Source organism: Pygoscelis adeliae, unplaced genomic scaffold, assembly GCF_000699105.1.
Source record: "Pygoscelis adeliae isolate BGI_AS28 unplaced genomic scaffold, ASM69910v1 Scaffold26, whole genome shotgun sequence".
NCBI lineage: Eukaryota > Metazoa > Chordata > Aves > Sphenisciformes > Spheniscidae > Pygoscelis > Pygoscelis adeliae.
This window is the reverse complement of record NW_008825104.1, coordinates 2,572,551-2,584,910: the sequence shown is the minus strand read 5'-3', so window position 1 is coordinate 2,584,910 and position 12,360 is coordinate 2,572,551.

Below are 12,360 nucleotides of genomic sequence, written 5' to 3'. Positions count from 1 at the left end.
GCAGGGCTCCCCGTGGGCACACCCCTGCTTTTTGTCCTCCTCCGACCCTCTCCTTTCTCCCCACGGACCGCCCTGCAGCCCTCTCCTAAAATGTGCGGCGTCTTACCGAGGCGCTTGGCAGAGGGCTACCTCTCCCCTCTCACCGGGAAAAAAAGGGTTCTCGAGGCTGTGTGGAGGACATGGGGTGGCCCAGGAGAGCGGCTTTCGCTGCCTGTACCCCGGAGGGGCTGCGGCCGCCCGGTGGGAGAGGGGGCCTCTGGCACAGCCCCTCTCGCCCGCCGGCTCTGAGCACCGCGAAGCGACACCCAGGGGCATTTTTGTGGGTGATTTGTACAAACCCGTGGAAAGCTCGGGAGAGGGAGGGAGGAAAGTGGAGGAGATTTGGGAGAGTGCAAAACCCGTGCTGGAGAAGGAGAGCTCGGCTTTGGAAGTAAGAAACTGTATCTTGCCAAGGTGATAATTGGAAAAATAAAATATCCCTGCAAGCCAGCGTTTCTATCGGTTTGGTTTTCTTTTTTACTTTCCTTCCCCCCCCGGTACAGCACAAGTTCATGTAAGCTTTCGACAGCTAAATTCGTCAGAGTTTCCATCCCACATCCACAAAGCCACTAATCTGAGTTGCTTTTGCAGTGGCTATTTACAGGCAATTATAGGATAGACATATGTTGCCGAAAAGCAGGAACGAATGTGGTCTTTCGTCCTCTTTTGTGCTTTTAATTAAATGGTTCTCCCTGTTCGTGCACACTTAAACACTTTTCTTTTTTACTTGCCTCCAAAGCCCCTTGCTTAAAAAATACTGAAATACCATAGGTTTTAAACATTTAATTTTTTTTTTACTGCGGTCCTCTCTGGGCTAAGTGAAAGGTGACGGTTTTACTTCAGACCATTCATGCGCTGGCAAGAAGAGTCAAATAATGATTAACGGGCGTATTTCACTGCAGGGGGTCCCAGGGAAAGGGAGGTTTCGTTGCGCGGCCGGCCGCAGGCTCGGCTCCCCCCGACTCCCCGGCCCTCTGGGTGGGTGCTCGCGGGCCGTGGGAGCATCGCAGGGGCGGAAGGTGCTGTGGAAATAAAAGGTGGCCTTATTATTATTATTAAACTTACTGAAAAGCAATAATGTGAACGTACGCTCCTAGATGGAAGTGAGCAACTTCTAGTTTCAGTGGTTTTGCGGGATATATGACTACTTATATGGTCTTGGTATTTTAATTGTTGCTCCTCTCGCTGTAGAGATGCGGTCTTGACACAGCTGAGTTGTTAGGTCAAGAAGCCAGCAAGAGACAATCACAGGCAGGGCTGTCTCCTTCGCTGAGAAATAATACCCGAACACATTGTAAACCCAACGTTATAATCTCAGCAGCAGTTTAACTCGTGCTCACCAGCGCTCGTAGCATAGAGACGCTATTCGTAAAAAAATTCTCGGCGGTAAAATGGTTCGTTTTCGTTTGAGGTCTCTATGCATGCCATTTCCCGATTTTCTGTGGTGTACATTCTTTCTCTGGGGTTCATAAAATTAACAAAACTGGATTTAAAAACTCCCTTGCTGAGAATAAGTGTTGTGTTCTCGGGCTAATACCCGCTACTACAAAATATCGTTCTCCTTTTGCCCAGATGAACTGTCTGGGGAACAGGATATCAAGCGACTACTCTTCGTTTGCAGCGACATGGGGGAGAGGAGAATCCCCCTTGATAACACTGCCGCGAGTGATCAGGACATTCGGAATTCTTGGCGCTGCAATTGTGCTTTGTTTCTTATCTGAACCTCAGTGACTACCCCCTTCCATCCCACTTCTCCACACCTCAATTTTCGCTCTTTTTCTCAGCCCAGCCTAGCCTTCCCTTCTCTAGACCCAAAAGTTCCTTCTCCCTTAAGCTCTTTACACACCTTTAGGACCTTCTCCGCCGTTCCTGAAAGACGCTCGTTGTTAGGAGACATCCCCCCAGGGCGGCGCATTCAGCCTTGACCGCAGCCTGCGTGTCTCCAGTCTGACATACTGGGAATTCAAGAAGCACACTGGATGAAGGTCCAGATCAAAAGGAGACAATCCAGACGACGCTGAAGTTTGAGCTGTATCGTTTCCCCCTTCTTTCTAAAATATTTATTGAAGGCAACAGGTCATTAATTGGAGTAAGATAGCATAGCTCTATTGATGCCAGTGGTATACCACAATTTATAGCAATTACAGATCCGTGTCACAGTCATATGTCAACCTAACAGAGGCAGACACTTCAGCAAAGAAGAAAGCCTATTATGGGGTTGGAGAGGAAGGGGCAAGAACTAGAACTGGGACTTTTTTCGAAATCTAAAAAACAAGGCAGATCTGATTCCATTTGAGGTTTGTGCCGTTTCTTATTTTATCCTTGTGGTTCACCAATTCCTCGCTAAACAATAATAGAGACATTCCTACATAATTTGATATTTAGCTATTAAAACGATTCAACATGTTCTATACATAATTTAATTAAGATACCACCTTAAACCAAGCGCTCGTGTATAACAAGCCTAAGTCCAATGTGGGACAATTGCTCTGCTGCTTTGAAACCCCGGCACGGTGTGTGCCCACGTTAGGTCGGGCAATTGCTGGGCTGTTTGCAGCCAGTCCCTGCGGATCTGGGCCTTTCCCTTTGTTAGACATCTGCCATGTGATCCTGCAGAGGACTGGAAAGGGCAGCCTTGTAACAACATTATTTCAGGAGGATAATAAGTAGCCATCATAAATTCCTTTTTTAATAGTTTATTGCCGGTTGTAGTCTATTGACAGTGCCTGTTTTATAGCATGGAGGAAAACAGTTCCTTGTTGGCACTAGTCACTAAAACTGTTTGATAGCTCTGGCCCTTTTTAGTGCCTTCAGAGAAAACCTAGTGTCTCGTGAAATGAATCATAAATAGCTGAGTTGAAGTTGAACAAAAGACGGAAAGAGGGAGGAAAAAAACAGTCTTGCACTTACTGAAATATGTTTACTTTGGACAATAATCTATTAACTAGTTTAACAAAGATACTTTAAGGCTCAATCCTGCTGTCTTAGCTGGAAGGAAACATAAATTCCATGAGGATTGTGCCTTGGGCCTTTATAAGGAGACTGTTTAGCAAAGATTGTCTTTCTTCTAGCTCACAGAGTAGTACATACAAAACTCTTATGTACTAGACTTCACCTTTTTGAAAGCAGAAGCAATGCAGTCTAATGCTCAGAGCTGTCCTGTCATCACTTTCCTGTTGTGTAACATTGGACAATTTATGCAGTCTCGTGGGGTAGGATACAATGAAATATATAGGTATTTAGGGAGGGCTGAGAAAGAACTGGATGCCCACTGGGTCCCACAAAACCCCAACTAGGTTGCTGTGTAACTCTCCAGATGTTTACACTTACAGTCCCTACCCTGAATCATTTTACTCTGAACGCTAAGACCATCAGTCTTTATTTAAGTCTGTTCAAAATCCAGAAACCTGGGTGTCCCAGGCAATACTGGGCTTCGCTGTCCATGCAGGAGGACTTGCAGTCTTTATGGGCACCATCAAACAATTTTGCTAGAGGTTACTACCCAGTCTTTCTCTTTCCCCCTTCCCTCCCCAAGGGCTGTTGAGTGCAATGTGGATCCCGAGATTCCAGTTTCAGCCTGAAATATTAATTTAAATTTTTGCCAGTTTTTTCCCTAACCAGCCCTTCCCTATGTGACCTGTCTGAGCAGGTGACTTTTAAGATCATCTAGGAGACACCAGGAAGATCTGACTTTGGACCTAATTTATTTTGGATGAAATATGCTGCCAGATGCCAGGTTGAAAGACAGGACTAAATGATGGAGCCCATTGCATATATAACACTGAGACAGAAGTGGGAGACCTGGGTTCAACGTCCTCCTCAGCCTCAGAGGCTGAAAAATCTTAGATGAAATCTATGTTTCCCATTTGTCATGAGAGTATCCAAGCTACCACCTTTCTTAAGCTCAGCTGCACTGCAGAAATTAATCCAAAACTCAGCGCGATGGAGCACAGCTCTGGATCCTTGGTTTTCAGGCATTCAAGTTATGCTTCTGGTACCTGCTTCCTGGTCTGCTAATACTTTTAATCTAATGGTTTTATTTTTAATTCCTCAGAAGAGGACTCAAAGCCCCAGAACTCCCATGCCTTGCAAGTGATGCTGGTTATGAGGCTAAAGCCATACTCCTTCACTGTGTTAGCCTAAATTCTTCACTCCATAGAGCTACAAGAGGAATGAGGAACGTCTGTGCTTTTGTGGATAGGACAGATGCAAGTGTGAGCCACCAGCCACTGGGCTAAGACAGGAAATGAAGCCATCCTTCCCACTTCCAGAGAAAATGCTGTAATCCACTTTTTTTTTTTACTATATAGCCGATGGTAACATTTCCTTCACCTGAGATAAACCCCATGTTCTGTGTGGACCATATGATCCAAAGGGGGTACTGGGCCATATTAAGCATGTAGGTGAAGACAGCTTCCTAGAGAGATATCCATCAGGTGCTTAAACTGCAGATGGTCAGATGGGATTTCATGTGCTCCCCTGTTCCCTAGCACTCTTTGTTAGCCCATTCTGTACAGCTCTGTGCTCCATCTCATAACTGCTTGGGCCCTGTTCTTAGGTGTGTATGCACTGTATAGAAAACCCATGCACTTTAGGCTGAATTCTGGATTTCAGTCCAGACTGACTGGTGTCACCCTTAGTTTGTGACAGTTTTTGTTCCTTGTTGTATCTCAGTGTCATGATTTTATGGGGTGAGAGTCTGTGACTTTTTTCCCCAAGTAGGCTCACATTGCTACAGTTATCCCTGCCTTGTTCACTTCAGGATTAGACTTCTCTTGAACCCTCTTTTTGGACACTCCTCCTGAACATCATCCATTTCAATCTACTTTTCCATCAGACAACATTGTGCCTATGATTTATGATAGACAAAGCATTGGCCTTGTCTGATGATCTGAAATCTTGTCCCAGTAAATGCCTCTCTCCTCATGTCATCTCTTGAGTGTTGGCATTGGCTGAGGAAGAAGACCTAACATCTCATTTTGGTGCAGGGAGGGAGAGGTGCCTTTCTTTAAAAACTTTAGTGAAGAGTCATGACGGTGGAAATTGCATACCCCCTGTTGTACGATCTGGGGTAGACTTCTCTGAGGAGTATACAGAGTCTGATCTGTTACAGAATGTGTTGGAAACCTGAGGAGGGGATAGGGAAGTCCAAGCAGAAGTTAATAATAAATATCAGATCACTCCTTCATTTCTGGCACTTTTTTTTTTTTATTTGCTATATGCTTTGAGTAAGACCTAAGGACATTAATAAATGAAATAAATGTTGCAGTAATCCTGTCTGTTATTTGTCAACCATCTGAAACTGCAGATGAAAGATGTGAATGGTGCCAAAATGAGTATGCAATGCATATCCTGCCTATGTTTGCTATGCCAAGTATGAGGCTCACATGAATGGATCGTTGCAGCAATACACATCCCCAGTGAAACCAACTGTGCAGCTGTTTGTATGCAACAGGCTACAGGGTTAGGGCCACAAGTCCTGATCTGCACACAGTTACACACAGGTAACTTTGCACTGATGAATGGTTTCCTTTATTTTTATTGCCTCTGAAGCAGAGATAATTGTCTTCGTTATTTCATTTATGTTGTAAATGCAAAGTTGCTTGTTATCTTTCAGTGCTTACAGGATCCTGGCCCACAGCAATAAAATAAAAAAATAATTTATTTTATGTCACTCTTTCTTTTTAAGGATTCCAGTCACCTGTGAGTGTCTGGTGCAACAGCCCATGTTTTATTAGTGTGCTCTACCTTTCTTTCACCTGGGTTTCTAAGTCCACTTGCTAGACAGAGTCAGCAAATCCCTTTTTTCCACTGTCATAGGACACCTACAATTTTCAGAAGTCTGCAGAAATATCTGTGCATGGAGAATGAGTACAGTTTTTTTTTTTTCCTGTGAGATACTCCACTTTACATATTCTGCCATAAGATTTTGTCTTTCCAGATGCTTCATTCACTATTTTATTTGATATAAAGTCTTAATCCTTTTCCCTCCAGCTTTTCCTCCTGTCGTTGGGACACAGTAAGGTGTGGAAATGCTGTGCAATACTGACACCTGCCAATATCTGTCTGGAGAGCACTAACCAACTTACCAGTGTATCCTCATGACCTGACTCTTCCACAGGGAGGAAAATCCTCTTGACTTAAGCAATAGTTGGAGAAGACAGGCAGAAATGTTGGGGTCTTCTACCCTTTTCTCTTAAAAATATTTTTTTTTCTTCAACTGGGGAAAATAAGAGTAGAGAAGTCTTCCAAACTAAAGAGAAATTTAGAATCATTGAAGCAAAATACATATGCACCCAATCATTTTAGTGATATATTACTTTGTCTAATCATTAACTTAAAATGCCATATAAGAATTTGTAATCCACAGTAAATCATTTGGTAAGAATGATTTAAATGTACTGCTGACTAATGCAAAACAGTCTAGTTTCCACACTCAGTTGGCTGCCAAACATTGTTTAAGAAAAAAGGGGGTGTGTCATCTAAGTTGACATAAGTTATAGCAGATATAATGCTCCAATATAGTGGTGGTTTGGAGATTATTGGGTTTAAGAGATAGGAAGAAGATGACATATTAAGTACCATGAGGATTGCCAGGCCTATTTTGTGCCTTAATTAGGACGCTTTGCAATCCTACATCTAATTCTTCTCAAAGCCTGCTTGGAAATGCCTTTATGACCATCTTATCTGCAGTGATACTGGAGAAGTGAAATGCTGGCTAATTTACTAACACAACAGCAAAATAAAGAGGCTATTTCTATGGTAGAGGCACAAGGTTGCTCTTCTTAGTGTGATGACAAAGAGTTAATATTTAAAAAACAATTAAATCAATAATACTCTGTGCTGAAGCGCAGAAGGAAACAAGGAGCAGTGATAGGAGACACACATCAAGTGGATGCGTTGTTGAGGAGGGAGACTGGAATGGCCTTGGGCCATTGTGATGATGTGAAATGCAGCAAGCAGTAGTAAACAGTGAGTGTGAAGGAGACACCTTCTCTGTCCCCAAGTCTTTTAATTTAGATTTTTCTTTGAAAGAAAGGAGAAACCAAGGATATATAAATACTGATTTTAATGTAGACAACAGTTGTTTCAGTGAAGTGCTTCCTATTCACTATCTTGTAACAGTCATATTATTTCTGCTGTCATAATCAAAATCTTCTAGAAAATGAGTCACTTCTGGATTGGCCGGCATGTTGTATCTTTTACCTTTCCTTAGACTAAGATTAGATCAGCACCACAGTGATGCAAGGAGGGGGGAGGAGGTCTGCTCCACAGCCACTGCAATGTGATGCAGCACAGCCGAAAATCAACTTTGACACTCAGTAGTCCAGCTATAGCATCATGGGTGAACTGTTTGAATATCTACTCAGCTTTTCAAACAGTTTGTTCAGCCCTCCATGCTGCCCCCACTACAACACTGCCATTATCTGAGGCAACCAGCTTGAGCCTTGCTGGCATTTCTGCCTCTTGTATTGCAGCCACAGCAGTGCAGTAGATCCCAGCAACCTGGGCAGGGTGCCCATGATCTCAGACCCTTTTGGTGCATTGGGAAACACCTACTCCATGATGCCCGCCTGCAAATAACACCGTCAGCTTTGCTCTTGTGTGAGGTATGAGAGCACGTTCCCAGCAGAGGAATGATAGGGAAATTAGCTCATTCTGCACAGTCACTATGCAGTTCCTGCAGACCTCCCCCCCATGCCACCCCCTCCAATGCTCCTTTTAAAAATACGTCATGATCAAATGGGTGTAACTCTTCTAGACACTGTGCAGAGAACAGCCTTTGCAAACTCAAGTGTTTGAGTTTGCACCAGACAGAATCAACGGGTTTACAGAAAAGCAGAGATTAACAACATTGGGAACACTGTGTATAGGAGTATGGAAAGCAAGGCCATTCCCTAAGAAGTGAAAAAATCAATTTCATTCATATATTTTATACCCTAAATGGCCACAGGTGACTAATGACTTCTGAATTAATAATTTTTGGAGTACCCAGCTGTAACACCTGAAAGCTATGTGGTTTTCAGAGTGTTATTAAGCATTTTCTGACAATCTGGTTGCTTTTAGGCAAAGGTACTCAAAAAGCAGATGCATCTAAGATTAGTGTTAGAAGGCAGAGAACAAAGAGGGGAGGAGGCTTGTTAGAATATGTTAGAGAGAAGGTGACATTGAAGGGGGAGGGGAGGTTTTGTGCAGCAGGAAACAAGCCAGCCAGGCACTTACAATGATAACTAAGATAAACAGTTTCAAGAGAACTATTTGACCTGTTTGGACCTACTTTCTCCTGCTGTTATCACTGACCAGCATCTGTACACCCAGGGGTAACTTACCTCCCACATGGTGCAGCATCTAATTCTGTGGAGCTTTAGCCCTCGTGCTTACAAGTCAGAAGCCCCCAGCAAGACTTGCTTAACATAAGGTTGGTTTTGGCCATGGATGGAATAGCAGAGCAGAACTCTGGAGAAGCAGAAGCAAACACGACTCCACCTGCAATATCAAGAGCTGTACTTGGACACAGGGATGAAATATCAGGGCAGATCCACAGGAGAAGACAGCAGAGGACCCCTGCCTTTATGGCATTTACGTGTCAGGTCAGATCCACTGGTGGATATGAGCACCAGTCTCATTGAGTGGGGGAGCCAGTCTCCTTTTCCTCTGCCTTGGGCACTGCACAGCCACCTGATCAGGAGCTGGGGGGTAAATGTCCCCTGCAAAGCTCCTGACTCACATACATGTTAAAGTGTGAACTTGTTGGCAGAATTTTGGTGCCACTGCCTCTCCTCTCTCTCTTCTACCCTCCACAGGTGATGATGCAGCAGAGCTCTGATCTTGGCTAGGCCAAAACTGGCCAAGGAGATCTGATAGGACCTTGAAGGTCAGGATTTGGGCATCATCTCTGTATGCTACCCATGGCTGTAGCAGATGGTGTCCAGTGGGCATGCCAGCTTTCCCTGCAGCAGAAGAGTAGAGACCCTGTCTTCCACTCTGGACCACCAGCTTGGCTCCTTCCAGGTGTATTGGGTTCAGGGTCTGCAGCTGCCTCCCACACCATGCCCTCAGTCCCTTTAAATCTTTTTTTCAACACTTCCATGGCTCCTGGCTCAAAAAGAAGTCATCCATGTAAGACAGCTTCAAGGCTCCTTTGCTTGAAATTCTTGCCTGTCCTTTTCTGCCATTTCCTTTAATCCTGTGGCTGAACCTGCCATAACCTCTAGCAGCAGAGGTTTGCCCTTTGAGGTCCTCTTTCCATCCCAGTGCGTCCAGTACCTGTGGTGCTCCTAAGTCCTTGGCCTGTCTCAGTGGTCTGTACTCCCTCTGCTGAGGGAGAAAACCCTGCAAAAATGGCACTCTGGGCCACAGCTGTTCTTTGGCTACCTCAGAAAGTCTTGTCTGCTCAAGCTGATAGCCTTGTTAGCTGTGACAAAATTAATGCATTAAAAGAGCCATATCTGCATGCTGTGCACATCACTATTTCGTCTAAACAGCGACATCTCCTGACACCCGAGCTGCAGCTGTGTTAGTGGGTTACTACTCCAATAAAGTTGTTGTTGTTACACACAGTAAATGGCCTCCCGAGGGCCACCCTTAACAAGAACCATGTCTGCTCCTGCGTTTCATTCAGTGCCAAGCATGCTGTCAGCACTTAACAGCTATTAATAATAACAGAAGGAATTACAAAGCTTCATGGGATAGAATAAAGCCTGCTTAAAGGCAGTTCTTTGAGGGCTGTCCTACTTTGCTTGTATTAATACATCCAAACTGGATCTATTTAAGATGATAAAGTTAAAATTACCAACGTAATACAATTGCAAGTTTGAAACTTTGCCAGACATTAACTGCTAAGACCATTTCGATAAACAGAGTGCACTTTCTAAAGGAACATTCACTTCAGCTTTTAACTGTGTTTTCCTGGGGAAAACAGTTGTGTTAGTGAAAATTCAGATATGCAGTTTATTCATACGTTAATTACAAATTGCTTTTAAAAGCAGCAAAGATTTCTGTTTTGGGCATTTTCTGGCAGCTGTTTGATTAAAACTGGTTTGAAGAGTTCATCATATTCTTCGGTTTCTATAGCTGGTTGGCACAGGGCAGAAAATACCTGATAGGAAGATAATTATTTTTCAGATGTATTGGGTCAATCGGGCATAACTGGGGGCAACTGACATTATTTTAAATGGTTGCGCCTAGGGAACCATGGCTGAATTTATTCCAGTATTGCAGGTAATGAGCATCTTAGAAGTTTTCACAGAGGGCTGAAAAACATATTCATGTATGAAGCATGAAAGGCAGTGTATAATTTTCCACTTTTGAAACAGATGGATTTCTCTCAGTTCTCTATGGCAGGTCAGCCAAAGTTAGTCACACTGGTGAGGGGCAAGAGAGCTGGGTAACATAAAATTCTGCTGTTGAGGGGCATCAAATTAGGATTAGTTGGCTTTTTCATAAATGGAAGATGGAAAATTTATCTGCGAGATACAAATTCTGAAATATTTTTATCATTATACAGTGTATTGTAACTCCTATTAAACTGAACAATGAAAATAATTTATGCTCTGATAAACAATGAACAATAACATCAACTTCTGAAAAATACCAATGGATACTTTTTTCCTAATATTTCCATTCTTGTTTTTCAGTCTTCAGCAACTTAATACAGATGTGTGTTAATAGGTTAAATCAAGACGTACATATTTTAGGCATGCCCGCATGTGCATATCAACTACATACACTCATGCACCCCAAGATGCTCTAAATGGGCACGTGTCTCAACTCTGCAATGGCACACTGTTTTCCGTCCTCATTGCTCGTACTGTGCATGTAACTTGACTAAAATATGTGTCCCCGTGCAGCAGAGAAGCATACAAGCAGAGATCCTGTTCTACGTTCAGGATCCTGTTATCATCTCTATGCCTTTGACAGTGAGTTCTTCAGACTAGACTATTTCTCTTATATTTCCACACTGATTTTCATACACTGTTGAAACGATAGCAAAAAATAATAGCCAGACGAAAATGGTTGTAGTCAGTTCTGTTTACTGGATGTATAAAAGCACATGATGAATCTGGCAACCATAACATTTTTGTCAGTTGTTTTACGGGGTCTAAGAAAATTCTCTGGTTTATATTGCTCTGTGGCAGTTTAATGGTGTTGCTTGTTATGAAAAATTGAAGGACTGAATGCTCCCAACACCAATATAAGCAACTAGGTGCCAGATAAAATGACCCTGAATTCATTAAGTTACACCTGCACCAACAATACTCAGGCTGATACTCATTCTGAGCTGATGATATTACAAGTGAATTATTATCCAGTTAGATCACAAGCCCAGCTTTGATTATGAAGGTATGTTTATTCATGTTAAGATTTCATTATTTGTTTGGAAGCAGGGGCATAGTTTTGCAGTTAATTTGGATTTTTTTTTTTTTTTACTAAACAGATGGAGGAGAGCTTGTTTTTTGTGAAAATAACAGAAAGGTAACATAAAATATTTGAACATATAACGTAAAACTAAAACATCTTAGTAATGCTGCCCTGTGGGTCACCACCTCCTGGTCTGTATGGCTAAGTAAACATTAAAGATTAACACATTTGTTGCTTGATTTTGATTAACCATCAATATTAAGTGCAACACACAAAACGGGCTGAGAATTTAGAGGCATTTAAAACAGGTAGCATAACATGTAAAAGGAGTTAATTTTTTTCCCCTAGCCGTTATCTGGGTCTCTCTTTTCTGCCATGTTGGGTCTTACTTTCTCTTCTTGACTTTTTCCTACCTTCCATTCAAAGCAAGGCCAAATCCTAACTAATTTTAACACGGAGCTTGAACAATTTATGAAAGGGCTTGTGCAGTTGCCTACCACAGCAGGAGCCGTGCAATCTTTTCCACTTTGATGCTCCCAGTGCTGCAGTCTCTCATCAATTGCCACATTAGTCCGGTTCCCACTGACACAGCCCTACAGCAGGTGATTTTTAAGCAAGTTATTCTACTCTTTGAGTGTGTGTGCTGGGGCTCATGTGTATCTATGTTTGCGTATTCTTGTGCTTCACACATCTATCCAGCAGCTTTTTCAAATATAATGGAATTTATTCAGAAATGCAGTTCTAGGAGGAAATTTCAAATGTATTTACTTGGAAGAGTTAAGAAATTACTTTTAACTGAAACATTGTTTAGGAAAGCGTTCACTTGCATCATTTGGTAGGGTGAAGAGCAACACACCAGTATTGCTCAGTACAATACAGCTTTTTTTTCCCTCCCCATCACTGATTTGTTATGCTTGCTCTTTTCTTTCTGCCTTTCCTTCTCATTATAGAACTATAAGA